This window comes from Oncorhynchus mykiss, unplaced genomic scaffold, assembly GCF_013265735.2.
Source record: "Oncorhynchus mykiss isolate Arlee unplaced genomic scaffold, USDA_OmykA_1.1 un_scaffold_492, whole genome shotgun sequence".
Classification (NCBI taxonomy): Eukaryota; Metazoa; Chordata; class Actinopteri; order Salmoniformes; family Salmonidae; genus Oncorhynchus; species Oncorhynchus mykiss.
Window position 1 is genome coordinate 1 of NW_023493939.1, and position 14,734 is coordinate 14,734.

The window sequence follows — 14,734 nt, forward strand, 5'->3', positions numbered from 1 at the left end:
TGGGAGTGAAATTAGTGCGTGCCACGAGAAAATAGGCTGTGCGTAGGGGCGCGAATTGGTCCCAGCCATTCCTTTGTTCCAGCACTCAAGAGAGGGGCAGACGATGGCCGATTGAAGTTTGTTTTGTGTGTCTAAAACATCATAAAGCTTGCTTCTGCACTTAGTTTGACCTGTTTAGTCGACATATAATATGTAATTTTGAAGTTTTGATGCGCAACTTTTCCGGACCAGAGGACGTTTTGGGTGCATTTCAGCTGATGTTATTAGCCTGTTAGATCTCTAGGGGCGCTATTTCATTTTTGGATAAAAAACGTTCCCGTTTTAAGCGCGATATTTTGTCACGAAAAGATGCTCGACTATGCATATTCTTGACAGTTTTGGAAAGAAAACACTCTGAAGTTTCAGAATCTGCAAAGATTTTGTCTGTAAGTGCCCCAGAACTCATTCTACAGGCGAAACCAAGATGATGCATCAACCAGGAATTAGCAGAATTTCTGAAGCTCTGTTTTCCATTGTCTCCTTATATGGCTGTGATTGCGCAAGGAATGAGCCTACACTTTCTGTCGTTCGCCCAAGGTCTTAGCAGCATTGTGACGTATTTGTAGGCATATCATTGGAAGATTGACCATAAGAGACTACATTTTCCAAGTGTCCGCCTGGTGTCCTGCGTGGAATTCGGTGCGCAATTGCCAGCTGCTTGTACTTTACCATTTGATTCAGGGGAGAAAGCATGTGTCCAAGAACGATGTATCAATGAAGAGATATGTGAAAAACACCTTGATGATTGATTCTAAACAACGTTTGCCATGTTTTCAGTCGATATTATGGAGTTAATTTGGAAAAAAGTTCGCGTTTTGAGGACTGAATTTTCGGGGTTTTTTTGGTAGCCAAATGTGATGTATAAAACGGAGCTATTTCTAATACACAAAGAATCTTTTTGGAAAAACTGAGCATCTGCTATCCAACTGAGAGTATCCTCATTGAAAACATCAGAAGTTCTTCAAAGGTAAATTATTTTATTTGAAGGCTTTTATGTTTTTGTTGAAATGTTGCGTGCTGGATGCTAACGCTAATGCTAACGCTAAATCCTTTGTTTGCTAGCTACTGTTACACAAATTATTGTTTTCCTATGGTTGAGAAGCATATTTTGAAAATCTGAGATGACAGTGTTGTTTACAAAAGGCTAAGCTTGCGAGATGGCATATTTATTTCATTTCATTTGCGATTTTCATGAATAGTTAACGTTGCGTTATGGTAATGAGCTTGAGGCTGTAGTCACGATACCGGATCCGGGTTTGGGAGATCAGAGAGGTTAACTATGTGTCATTTACGTTACCTTAAGTCATTTATTTTTCAACTGGATTTTACAAAGGTGCATGACATGCAGGCGCTAAAAAGTTGTCAGGAGGGGGTTTCAAACCATGCCTATAGGGGAGTCTGCGACCTGAATGACTTAATGGTTATTTTCAATGCAATCGAGTTTTTCTTTTTCTTTTAGGGTTTAACAAGGTTTCTCACCTGTTACCTGTGGCTTGACTTTAGATGTGGCCAGTTCGATTGCCCTGCAGACTATAAGAGTGTCTTCAGAATATGGCCAATTTGACATGAATTTAAAAATGCCTCAGATAGGACCAAAAAAGTGTCTGGAGCTTCCCGTCAGGGTAAGAGTGACAACAGGTTTCCACATGTCAAAATGGGGGAAATCTTAGCAAATGGCTTAATGGTTATTCATGAGAATCGTGTTGTTGTATTGTTGAGTGTATCATGGGATCTCATCTGAAATCTGTGGCTTGACTACAAACCTGTAACCTATGCTACTGTGGCCTATAGAGCTAGAAGGCTGGATAACCAGGTGTGTAAAGGTGTGAAGTGGGACAGATGGCCTGCAGTCCTAATCCAAATGGAAAACTAATCCCTATGTACTTGCGGAGATCTGAGAGGATGCGATTGGTATAAGAAACACGACTAAACTTCAACCTCCGGAGGGGTCAAAAAAATGCGTTTTCGTTGTCGGCAGGATTTGAACCTACGCAGGAAGATCCTAATGGATTTCTAGTCCATCACCTTAACCACTCGGCCACGACAACGTTGACAGAAGAAAACAGGCTTGTTAGGAGTGAATGGGCCAACAGGCATAGCCTACAGAAAGTGAAATTTAACAACTGAAAGATAATGCAGTAACTCATTATAATGCAATAACACAAAATGTTCCCCTCATTCATTTGTTATTAAGTCCAGCTGTTTTCTTATTTAACCTTGATCTTTGCTCAGCTCCAGAAGGTCTGCATTTGAGAGTGTTTATTATGAATTGTTATTTCACTGTGTGAAGTTGTTATTTCATCATTCTTATTATTACTGCTGAGCAGCATGACTCCTGAGAGGCACTAAAAAACTGTCAGAAGTGGGATTTGAACCCACGCCTCCATGGGAGACTGCGACCTGAACGCAGCGCCTTAGACCGCTCGGCCATCCTGACTACAGCACAGTAACTGGGTATCGGGTTAAAGTGTATGCGTTAAAAGTAGAAATATGAACAACGCTCTAAAATCACCACAGAGACCAGAACAACTATGCACGATACTGACTTGCACTTTCAATAGTCATTTGTTTTTATAAATTAAAAAGTCCAGTCATTGATTTAACCTCAATATGGCCTTCAATTGGAAAGAGTAGTAAATCGTCATTGAATGAGCGCTAAACTGGCATCAGAATATGGCCATTCTGATATAAATGATAAAATTCCTCAGATAAGACTGAAAAAGTGTCTGGAAATATCAGCAACCATCAGGGTAAGAGTGACAACAGGTCCACATGGGGGAAATCCTTACAAATGGCTTAATGAGTCATTTCAACGCAATCGTGTTATTATTTATTTTTAGGGTTTAACAAGGCAGCTCACCTGTGACTTGACATTAGATGCGGCGACTTCGATTACCCTGCAGACGATATTTTTGTTCTTCCCGCCAATACAATCCACTGACAACGACCGATGAGTTCTGCGTTCCGAGATTATTTTTGTTATTTGCCTGTTTGGGGCCCGCCTGTGAAATTGCGCGATTCTTGCAATTCTCTTTCAGCCTCTCATCAACTAGCTGTTTTTGCAGAATATTACAAATACGATAGTTATTCACTACTCATATTAACTAGGTGTCATTTACGTTACCTTAAGTCATTTATTTTTCAACTGGATTTTACAAAGGTGCATGACATGCAGGCGCTAAAAAGTTGTCAGGAGGGGGTTTCAAACCATGCCTATAGGGGAGTCTGCGACCTGAATGACTTAATGGTTATTTTCAATGCAATCGAGTTTTTCTTTTTCTTTTAGGGTTTAACAAGGTTTCTCACCTGTTACCTGTGGCTTGACTTTAGATGTGGCCAGTTCGATTGCCCTGCAGACTATAAGAGTGTCTTCAGAATATGGCCAATTTGACATGAATTTAAAAATGCCTCAGATAGGACCAAAAAAGTGTCTGGAGCTTCCCGTCAGGGTAAGAGTGACAACAGGTTTCCACATGTCAAAATGGGGGAAATCTTAGCAAATGGCTTAATGGTTATTCATGAGAATCGTGTTGTTGTATTGTTGAGTGTATCATGGGATCTCATCTGAAATCTGTGGCTTGACTACAAACCTGTAACCTATGCTACTGTGGCCTATAGAGCTAGAAGGCTGGATAACCAGGTGTGTAAAGGTGTGAAGTGGGACAGATGGCCTACAGTCCTATCCCAAATGGACAACTAATCCCTATGTACTTGCGGAGATCTGAGAGGATGCGATTGGTATAAGAAACACGACTAAACTTCAACCTCCGGAGGGGTCAAAAAAAAGCATTTTCGTTGTCGGCAGGATTTGAACCTGCGCAGGAACATCCTAATGGATTTCTAGTCCATCGCCTTAACCACTCGGCCACGACAACGTTGACAGAAGAAAACAGGCTTGTTAGGAGTGAATGGGCCAACAGGCATAGCCTACAGAAAGTGAAATTTAACAACTGAAAGATAATGCAGTAACTCATTATAGTGCAATAACACAAAATGTTCCCCTCATTCATTTGTTATTAAGTCCAGTTGTTTTCTTATTTAACCTTGATCTTTGCTCAGCTCCAGAAGGTCTGCATTTGAGAGTGTTTATTATGAATTGTTATTTCACTGTGTGAAGTTGTTATTTCATCATTCTTATTATTACTGCTGAGCAGCATGGCTCCTGAGAGGCACTAAAAAACTGTCAGAAGTGGGATTTGAACACACGCCTCCATGGGAGACTGCGACCTGAACGCAGCGCCTTAGACCGCTCAGCCATCCTGACTTCAGCACAGTAACTGGGTATCGGTTTAAAGTGTATGCGGTAAAAGTAGAAGTATGAACAAAGCTCTAAAATCACCACAGAGACCAGAACAACTATGCACGATACTGACTTGCACTTTCAATAGTCATTTGTTTTTATAAATTAAAAAGTCCAGTCATTGATTTAACCTCAATATGGCCTTCAATGGGAAAGAGTAGTAAATCGCCATTGAATGAGCGCTAAACTGGCATCAGAATATGGCCATTCTGATATAAATGATAAAATTCCTCAGATAAGACTGAAAAAGTGTCTGGAAATATCAGCAACCATCAGGGTAAGAGTGACAACAGGTCCACATTGGGGAAATCCTTACAAATGGCTTAATGAGTCATTTCAACGCAATCGTGTTATTATTTATTTTTAGGGTTTAACAAGGCAGCTCACCTGTGACTTGACATTAGATGCGGCGACTTTGATTACCCTGCAGACAATATTTTTGTTCTTCCCGCCAATACAATCCACTGACAACGACCGACGAGTTCTGCGTTCCGAGATTATTTTTGTTATTTGCCTGTTTGGGGCCCACCTGTGAAATTGCGCGATTCTTGCAATTCTCTTTCAGCCTCTCATCAACTAGCTGTTTTTGCAGAATATTAAAAATACGATAGATATTCACTACTCATATTAACTAGGTGTCATTTACGTTACCTTAAGTCATTTATTTTTCAACTGGATTTTACAAAGGTGCATGACATGCAGGCGCTAAAAAATTGTCAGGAGGGGGTTTCAAACCATGCCTATAGGGGAGTCTGCGACCTGAATGACTTAATGGTTATTTTCAATGCAATCAAGTTTTTTCTTTTTCTTTTAGGGTTTAACAAGGTTTCTCACCTGTTACCTGTGGCTTGACTTTAGATGTGGCCAGTTCGATTACCCTGCAGCCTAAGAGTGTCTTCAGAATATGGCCAATTTGACATGAATTTAAAAATGCCTCAGATAGGACCAAAAAAGTGTCTGGAGCTTCCCGTCAGGGTAAGAGTGACAACAGGTTTCCACATGTCAAAATGGGGGAAATCTTAGCAAATGGCTTCATGGTTATTCATGAGAATCGTGTTGTTGTATTGTTGAGTGTATCATGGGATCTCACCTGAAATCTGTGGCTTGACTACAAACCTGTAACCTATGCTACTGTGGCCTATAGAGCTAGAAGGCTGGATAACCAGGTGTGTAAAGGTGTGAAGTGGGATAGATGGCCTGCAGTCCTATCCCAAATGGACAACTAATCCCTATGTACTTGCGGAGATCTGAGAGGATGCGATTGGTATAAGAAACACGACTAACCTTCAACCTCCGGAGGGGTCAAAAAAATGCATTTTCATTGTCGGCAGGATTTGAACCTACACAGGAAGATCCTAATGGATTTCTAGTCCATCGCCTTAACCACTCAGCCACGACAACGTTGACAGAAGAAAACAGGCTTGTTAGGAGTGAATGGGCCAACAGGCATAGCCTACAGAAAGTGAAATTTAACAACTGAAAGATCATGCAGTAACTCATTATAATGCAATAACACTAAATGTTCCCCTCGTTCATTTGTTATTAAGTCCAGCTGTTTTCTTATTTAACCTTGATCTTTGCTCAGCTCCAGAAGTTCTGCATTTGAGAGTGTTTATTATGAATTGCTATTTCACTGTGTGAAGTTGTTATTTCATCATTCTTATTATTACTGCTGAGCAGCATGACTCCTGAGAGGCACTAAAAAACTGTCAGAAGTGGGATTTGAACCCATGGGAGACTGCGAACTGAACGCAACGCCTTAGACCGCTCGGCCATCCTGACTACAGCACAGTCACTGGGTATCGGGTTAAAGTGTATGCGGTAAAAGTAGAAATATGAACAACGCTCTAAAATCACCACAGAGACCAGAACAACTATGCACGATACTGACTTGCACTTTCAATAGTCATTTGTTTTTATAAATTAAAAAGTCCAGTCATTGATTTAACCTCAATATGGCCTTCAAGAGGAAAGAGTAGTAAATCGTCATTGAATGAGCGCTAAACTGGCATCAGAATATGGCCATTCTGATATAAATGATACAATTCCTCAGATAAGACTGAAAAAGTGTCTGGAAATATCAGCAACCATCAGGGTAAGAGTGACAACAGGTCCACATGGGGGAAATCCTTACAAATGGCTTAATGAGTCATTTCAACGCAATCGTGTTATTATTTATTTTTAGGGTTTAACAAGGCAGCTCACCTGTGACTTGACATTAGATGCGGCGACTTTGATTACCCTGCAGACAATATTTTTGTTCTTCCCGCCAATACAATCCACTGACAACGACCGACGAGTTCTGCGTTCCGAGATTATTTTTGTTATTTGCCTGTTTGGGGCCCACCTGTGAAATTGCGCGATTCTTGCAATTCTCTTTCAGCCTCTCATCAACTAGCTGTTTTTGCAGAATATTAAAAATACGATAGTTATTCACTACTCATATTAACTAGGTGTCATTTACGTTACCTTAAGTCATTTATTTTTCAACTGGATTTTACAAAGGTGCATGACATGCAGGCGCTAAAAAATTGTCAGGGGGGGGTTTCAAACCATGCCTATAGGGGAGTCTGCGACCTGAATGACTTAATGGTTATTTTCAATGCAATCGAGTTTTTTCTTTTTCTTTTAGGGTTTAACAAGGTTTCTCACCTGTTACCTGTGGCTTGACTTTAGATGTGGCCAGTTCGATTACCCTGCAGCCTAAGAGTGTCTTCAGAATATGGCCAATTTGACATGAATTTAAAAATGCCTCAGATAGGACCAAAAAAGTGTCTGGAGCTTCCCGTCAGGGTAAGAGTGACAACAGGTTTCCACATGTCAAAATGGGGGAAATCTTAGCAAATGGCTTCATGGTTATTCATGAGAATCGTGTTGTTGTATTGTTGAGTGTATCATGGGATCTCACCTGAAATCTGTGGCTTGACTACAAACCTGTAACCTATGCTACTGTGGCCTATAGAGCTAGAAGGCTGGATAACCAGGTGTGTAAAGGTGTGAAGTGGGACAGATGGCCTGCAGTCCTATCCCAAATGGACAACTAATCCCTATGTACTTGCGGAGATCTGAGAGGATGCGATTGGTATAAGAAACACGACTAAACTTCAACCTCCGGAGGGGTCAAAAAAATGCATTTTCGTTGTCGGCAGGATTTGAACCTGCGCAGGAAGATCCTAATGGATTTCTAGTCCATCGCCTTAACCACTCGGCCACGACAACGCTGACAGAAGAAAACAAGCTTGTTAGGAGTGAATGGGCCAACAGGCATAGCCTACAGAAAGTGAAATTTAACAACTGAAAGATAATGCAGTAACTCATTATAATGCAATAACGCAAAATGTTCCCCTCATTCATTTGTTATTAAGTCCAGCTGTTTTCTTATTTAACCTTGATCTTTGCTCAGCTCCAGAAGGTCTGCATTTGAGAGTGTTTATTATGAATTGTTATTTCACTGTGTGAAGTTGTTATTTCATCTTTCTTATTATTACTGCTGAGCAGCATGACTCCTGAGAGGCACTAAAAAACTGTCAGAAGTGGGATTTGAACCCACGCCTCCATGGGAGACTGCGAACTGAACGCAGCGCCTTAGACCGCTCGGCCATCCTGACTACAGCACAGTAACTGGGTATCGGGTTAAAGTGTATGCGGTAAAAGTAGAAATATGAACAACGCTCTAAAATCACCACAGAGACCAGAACAACTATGCACGATACTGACTTGCACTTTCAATAGTCATTTGTTTTTATAAATTAAAAAGTCCAGTCATTGATTTAACCTCAATATGGCCTTCAATGGGAAAGAGTAGTAAATCGTCATTGAATGAGCGCTAAACTGGCATCAGAATATGGCCATTCTGATATAAATGATACAATTCCTCAGATAAGACTGAAAAAGTGTCTGGAAATATCAGCAACCATCAGGGTAAGAGTGACAACAGGTCCACATGGGGGAAATCCTTACAAATGGCTTAATGAGTCATTTCAACGCAATCGTGTTATTATTTATTTTTAGGGTTTAACAAGGCAGCTCACCTGTGACTTGACATTAGATGCGGCGACTTTGATTACCCTGCAGACGATATTTTTGTTCTTCCCGCCAATACAATCCACTGACAACGACCGACGAGTTCTGCGTTCCAAGATTATTTTTGTTATTTGCCTGTTTGGGGCCCGCCTGTGAAATTGCGCGATTCTTGCAATTCTCTTTCAGCCTCTCATCAACTAGCTGTTTTTGCAGAATATTAAAAATACGATAGTTATTCACTACTCATATTAACTAGGTGTCATTTACGTTACCTTAAGTCATTTATTTTTCAACTGGATTTTACAAAGGTGCATGACATGCAGGCGCTAAAAAATTGTCAGGAGGGGGTTTCAAACCATGCCTATAGGGGAGTCTGCGACCTGAATGACTTAATGGTTATTTTCAATGCAATCAAGTTTTTCTTTTTCTTTTAAGGTTTAACAAGGTTTCTCACCTGTTACCTGTGGCTTGACTTTAGATGTGGCCAGTTCGATTACCCTGCAGCCTAAGAGTGTCTTCAGAATATGGCCAATTTGACATGAATTTAAAAATGCCTCAGATAGGACCAAAAAAGTGTCTGGAGCTTCCCGTCAGGGTAAGAGTGACAACAGGTTTCCACATGTCAAAATGGGGGAAATCTTAGCAAATGGCTTCATGGTTATTCATGAGAATCGTGTTGTTGTATTGTTGAGTGTATCATGGGATCTCACCTGAAATCTGTGGCTTGACTACAAACCTGTAACCTATGCTACTGTGGCCTATAGAGCTAGAAGGCTGGATAACCAGGTGTGTAAAGGTGTGAAGTGGGACAGATGGCCTGCAGTCCTATCCCAAATGGACAACTAATCCCTATGTACTTGCGGAGATCTGAGAGGATGCGATTGGTATAAGAAACACGACTAAACTTCAACCTCCGGAGGGGTCAAAAAAATGCATTTTCGTTGTCGGCAGGATTTGAACCTGCGCAGGAAGATCCTAATTGATTTCTAGTCCATCGCCTTAACCACTCGGCCACGACAACGCTGACAGAAGAAAACAAGCTTGTTAGGAGTGAATGGGCCAACAGGCATAGCCTACAGAAAGTGAAATTTAACAACTGAAAGATAATGCAGTAACTCATTATAATGCAATAACGCAAAATGTTCCCCTCATTCATTTGTTATTAAGTCCAGCTGTTTTCTTATTTAACCTTGATCTTTGCTCAGCTCCAGAAGGTCTGCATTTGAGAGTGTTTATTATGAATTGTTATTTCACTGTGTGAAGTTGTTATTTCATCTTTCTTATTATTACTGCTGAGCAGCATGACTCCTGAGAGGCACTAAAAAACTGTCAGAAGTGGGATTTGAACCCACGCCTCCATGGGAGACTGCGAACTGAACGCAGCGCCTTAGACCGCTCGGCCATCCTGACTACAGCACAGTAACTGGGTATCGGGTTAAAGTGTATGCGGTAAAAGTAGAAATATGAACAACGCTCTAAAATCACCACAGAGACCAGAACAACTATGCACGATACTGACTTGCACTTTCAATAGTCATTTGTTTTTATAAATTAAAAAGTCCAGTCATTGATTTAACCTCAATATGGCCTTCAATGGGAAAGAGTAGTAAATCGTCATTGAATGAGCGCTAAACTGGCATCAGAATATGGCCATTCTGATATAAATGATACAATTCCTCAGATAAGACTGAAAAAGTGTCTGGAAATATCAGCAACCATCAGGGTAAGAGTGACAACAGGTCCACATGGGGGAAATCCTTACAAATGGCTTAATGAGTCATTTCAACGCAATCGTGTTATTATTTATTTTTAGGGTTTAACAAGGCAGCTCACCTGTGACTTGACATTAGATGCGGCGACTTTGATTACCCTGCAGACGATATTTTTGTTCTTCCCGCCAATACAATCCACTGACAACGACCGACGAGTTCTGCGTTCCAAGATTATTTTTGTTATTTGCCTGTTTGGGGCCCGCCTGTGAAATTGCGCGATTCTTGCAATTCTCTTTCAGCCTCTCATCAACTAGCTGTTTTTGCAGAATATTAAAAATACGATAGTTATTCACTACTCATATTAACTAGGTGTCATTTACGTTACCTTAAGTCATTTATTTTTCAACTGGATTTTACAAAGGTGCATGACATGCAGGCGCTAAAAAATTGTCAGGAGGGGGTTTCAAACCATGCCTATAGGGGAGTCTGCGACCTGAATGACTTAATGGTTATTTTCAATGCAATCAAGTTTTTTCTTTTTCTTTTAAGGTTTAACAAGGTTTCTCACCTGTTACCTGTGGCTTGACTTTAGATGTGGCCAGTTCGATTACCCTGCAGCCTAAGAGTGTCTTCAGAATATGGCCAATTTGACATGAATTTAAAAATGCCTCAGATAGGACCAAAAAAGTGTCTGGAGCTTCCCGTCAGGGTAAGAGTGACAACAGGTTTCCACATGTCAAAATGGGGGAAATCTTAGCAAATGGCTTCATGGTTATTCATGAGAATCGTGTTGTTGTATTGTTGAGTGTATCATGGGATCTCACCTGAAATCTGTGGCTTGACTACAAACCTGTAACCTATGCTACTGTGGCCTATAGAGCTAGAAAGGCTGGATAACCAGGTGTGTAAAGGTGTGAAGTGGGATAGATGGCCTGCAGTCCTATCCCAAATGGACAACTAATCCCTATGTACTTGCGGAGATCTGAGAGGATGCGATTGGTATAAGAAACACGACTAAACTTCAACCTCCGGAGGGGTCAAAAAAATGCATTTTCATTGTCGGCAGGATTTGAACCTGCGCTGGAAGATCCTAATGCATTTCTAGTCCATCGCCTTAACCACTCGGCCACGAAAACGTCAACAGAAGAAAACAGGCTTGTTAGGAGTGTATGGGCCAACAGGCATAGCCTACAGAAAGTGAAATTTAACAACTGAAAGATAATGCAGTAACTCATTACAATGCAATAACACAAAATGTTCCCCTCATTCATTTGTGATTAAGTCCAGCTGTTTTCTTATTTAACCTTGATCTTTGCTCAGCTCCAGAAGGTCTGCATTTGAGAGTGTTTATTATGAATTGTTATTTCACTGTGTGAAGTTGTTATTTCATCATTCTTATTATTACTGCTGAGCAGCATGACTCCTGAGAGGCACTAAAAAACTGTCAGAAGTGGGATTTGAACCCACGCCTCCATGGGAGACTGCGACCTGAACGCAGCGCCTTAGACCGCTCGGCCATCCTGACTACAGCACAGTAACTGGGTATCGGGTTAAAGTGTATGCGGTAAAAGTAGAAATATGAACAACGCTCTAAAATCACCACAGAGACCAGAACAAATATGCACGATACTGACTTGCACTTTCAATAGTCATTTGTTTTTATAAATTAAAAAGTCCAGTCATTGATTTAACCTCAATATGGCCTTCAATGGGAAAGAGTAGTAAATCGTCATTGAATGAGCGCTAAACTGGCATCAGAATATGGCCATTCTGATATAAATAATAAAATTCCTCAGATAAGACTGAAAAAGTGTCTGGAAATATCAGCAACCATCAGGGTAAGAGTGACAACAGGTCCACATGGGGGAAATCCTTACAAATGGCTTAATGAGTCATTTCAACGCAATCGTGTTATTATTTATTTTTAGGGTTTAACAAGGCAGCTCACCTGTGACTTGACATTAGATGCGGCGACTTTGATTACCCTGCAGACGATATTTTTGTTCTTCCCGCCAATACAATCCACTGACAACGACCGACGAGTTCTGCGTTCCGAGATTATTTTTGTTATTTGCCTGTTTGGGGCCCGCCTGTGAAATTGCGCGATTCTTGCAATTCTCTTTCAGCCTCTCATCAACTAGCTGTTTTTGCAGAATATTAAAAATACGATAGTTATTCACTACTCATATTAACTAGGTGTCATTTACGTTACCTTAAGTCATTTATTTTTCAACTGGATTTTACAAAGGTGCATGACATGCAGGCGCTAAAAAATTGTCAGGAGGGGGTTTCAAACCATGCCTATAGGGGAGTCTGCGACCTGAATGACTTAATGGTTATTTTCAATGCAATCAAGTTTTTCTTTTTCTTTTAGGGTTTAACAAGGTTTCTCACCTGTTACCTGTGGCTTGACTTTAGATGTGGCCAGTTCGATTACCCTGCAGCCTAAGAGTGTCTTCAGAATATGGCCAATTTGACATGAATTTAAAAATGCCTCAGATAGGACCAAAAAAGTGTCTGGAGCTTCCCGTCAGGGTAAGAGTGACAACAGGTTTCCACATGTCAAAATGGGGGAAATCTTAGCAAATGGCTTCATGGTTATTCATGAGAATCGTGTTGTTGTATTGTTGAGTGTATCATGGGATCTCACCTGAAATCTGTGGCTTGACTACAGACCTGTAACCTATGCTACTGTGGCCTATAGAGCTAGAAAGCTGGATAACCAGGTGTGTAAAGGTGTGAAGTGGGATAGATGGCCTGCAGTCCTATCCCAAATGGACAACTAATCCCTATGTACTTGCGGAGATCTGAGAGGATGCGATTGGTATAAGAAACACGACTAAACTTCAACCTCCGGAGGGGTCAAAAAAATGCATTTTCATTGTCGGCAGGATTTGAACCTGCGCATGGAAGATCCTAATGCATTTCTAGTCCATCGCCTTAACCACTCGGCCACGACAACGTTCGACAGAAGAAAACAGGCTTGTTAGGAGTGTAATGGGCCAACAGGCATAGCCTACAGAAAGTGAAATTTAACAACTGAAAGATAATACAGTAACTCATTACTAATGCAATAACACAAAATGTTCCCCTCATTCATTTGTGATTAAGTCCAGCTGTTTTCTTATTTAACCTTGATCTTTGCTCAGCTCCAGAAGGTCTGCATTTGAGAGTGTTTATTATGAATTGTTATTTCACTGTGTGAAGTTGTTATTTCATCATTCTTATTATTACTGCTGAGCAGCATGACTCCTGAGAGGCACTAAAAAACTGTCAGAAGTGGGATTTGAACCCACGCCTCCATAGGGAGACTGCGACCTGAACGCAGCGCCTTAGACCGCTCGGCCATCCTGACTACAGCACAGTAACTGGGTATCGGGTTAAAGTGTATGCGGTAAAAGTAGAAATATGAACAACGCTCTAAAATCACCACAGAGACCAGAACAACTATGCACGATACTGACTTGCACTTTCAATAGTCATTTGTTTTTATAAATTAAAAAGTCCAGTCATTGATTTAACCTCAATATGGCCTTCAATGGGAAAGAGTAGTAAATCGTCATTGAATGAGCGCTAAACTGGCATCAGAATATGGCCATTCTGATATAAATGATAAAATTCCTCAGATAAGACTGAAAAAGTGTCTGGAAATATCAGCAACCATCAGGGTAAGAGTGACAACAGGTCCACATGGGGGAAATCCTTACAAATGGCTTAATGAGTCATTTCAACGCAATCGTGTTATTATTTATTTTTAGGGTTTAACAAGGCAGCTCACCTGTGACTTGACATTAGATGCGGCGACTTTGATTACCCTGCAGACGATATTTTTGTTCTTCCCGCCAATACAATCCACTGACAACGACCGACGAGTTCTGCGTTCCGAGATTATTTTTGTTATTTGCCTGTTTGGGGCCCGCCTGTGAAATTGCGCGATTCTTGCAATTCTCTTTCAGCCTCTCATCAACTAGCTGTTTTTGCAGAATATTAAAAATACGATAGTTATTCACTACTCATATTAACTAGGTGTCATTTACGTTACCTTAAGTCATTTATTTTTCAACTGGATTTTACAAAGGTGCATGACATGCAGGCGCTAAAAAGTTGTCAGGAGGGGGTTTCAAACCATGCCTATAGGGGAGTCTGCGACCTGAATGACTTAATGGTTATTTTCAATGCAATCGAGTTTTTTCTTTTTCTTTTAGGGTTTAACAAGGTTTCTCACCTGTTACCTGTGGCTTGACTTTAGATGTGGCCAGTTCGATTACCCTGCAGACTATAAGAGTGTCTTCAGAATATGGCCAATTTGACATGAATTTAAAAATGCCTCAGATAGGACCAAAAAAGTGTCTGGAGCTTCCCGTCAGGGTAAGAGTGACAACAGGTTTCCACATGTCAAAATGGGGGAAATCTTAGCAAATGGCTTCATGGTTATTCATGAGAATCGTGTTGTTGTATTGTTGAGTGTATCATGGGATCTCTCCTGAAATCTGTGACTTGACTACAAACCTGTAACCTATGCTACTGTGGCCTATAGAGCTAGAAGGCTGGATAACCAGGTGTGTAAAGGTGTGAAGTGGGATAGATGGCCTGCAGTCCTATCCCAAATGGACAACTAATCCCTATGTACTTGCGGAGATCTGAGAGGATGCGATTGGTA

General features: G+C 40.9%; 5 non-coding genes across 5 annotated transcripts; all 5 read right to left on the bottom strand.

Annotated features, from left to right (window-relative positions):
- Positions 1 to 2,393: 2,393 nt before the first annotated feature.
- Positions 2,394 to 2,476, bottom strand: trnal-cag. The gene has a single exon. It is a non-coding gene; the product is annotated as a tRNA-Leu (tRNA).
- A 1,356-nt stretch (positions 2,477 to 3,832) lies between these two features.
- Positions 3,833 to 3,914, bottom strand: trnas-aga. Its single transcript has one exon. It is a non-coding gene; the product is annotated as a tRNA-Ser (tRNA).
- A 3,562-nt stretch (positions 3,915 to 7,476) lies between these two features.
- trnas-aga lies at positions 7,477 to 7,558 on the bottom strand. The gene has a single exon. It is a non-coding gene; the product is annotated as a tRNA-Ser (tRNA).
- Positions 7,559 to 11,516: 3,958 nt separating this feature from the next.
- Positions 11,517 to 11,599, bottom strand: trnal-cag. The gene has a single exon. It is a non-coding gene; the product is annotated as a tRNA-Leu (tRNA).
- Positions 11,600 to 13,345: 1,746 nt separating this feature from the next.
- On the bottom strand, positions 13,346 to 13,429 carry trnal-cag. Its single transcript has one exon. It is a non-coding gene; the product is annotated as a tRNA-Leu (tRNA).
- Between the last annotated feature and the right edge of the window lie 1,305 nt (positions 13,430 to 14,734).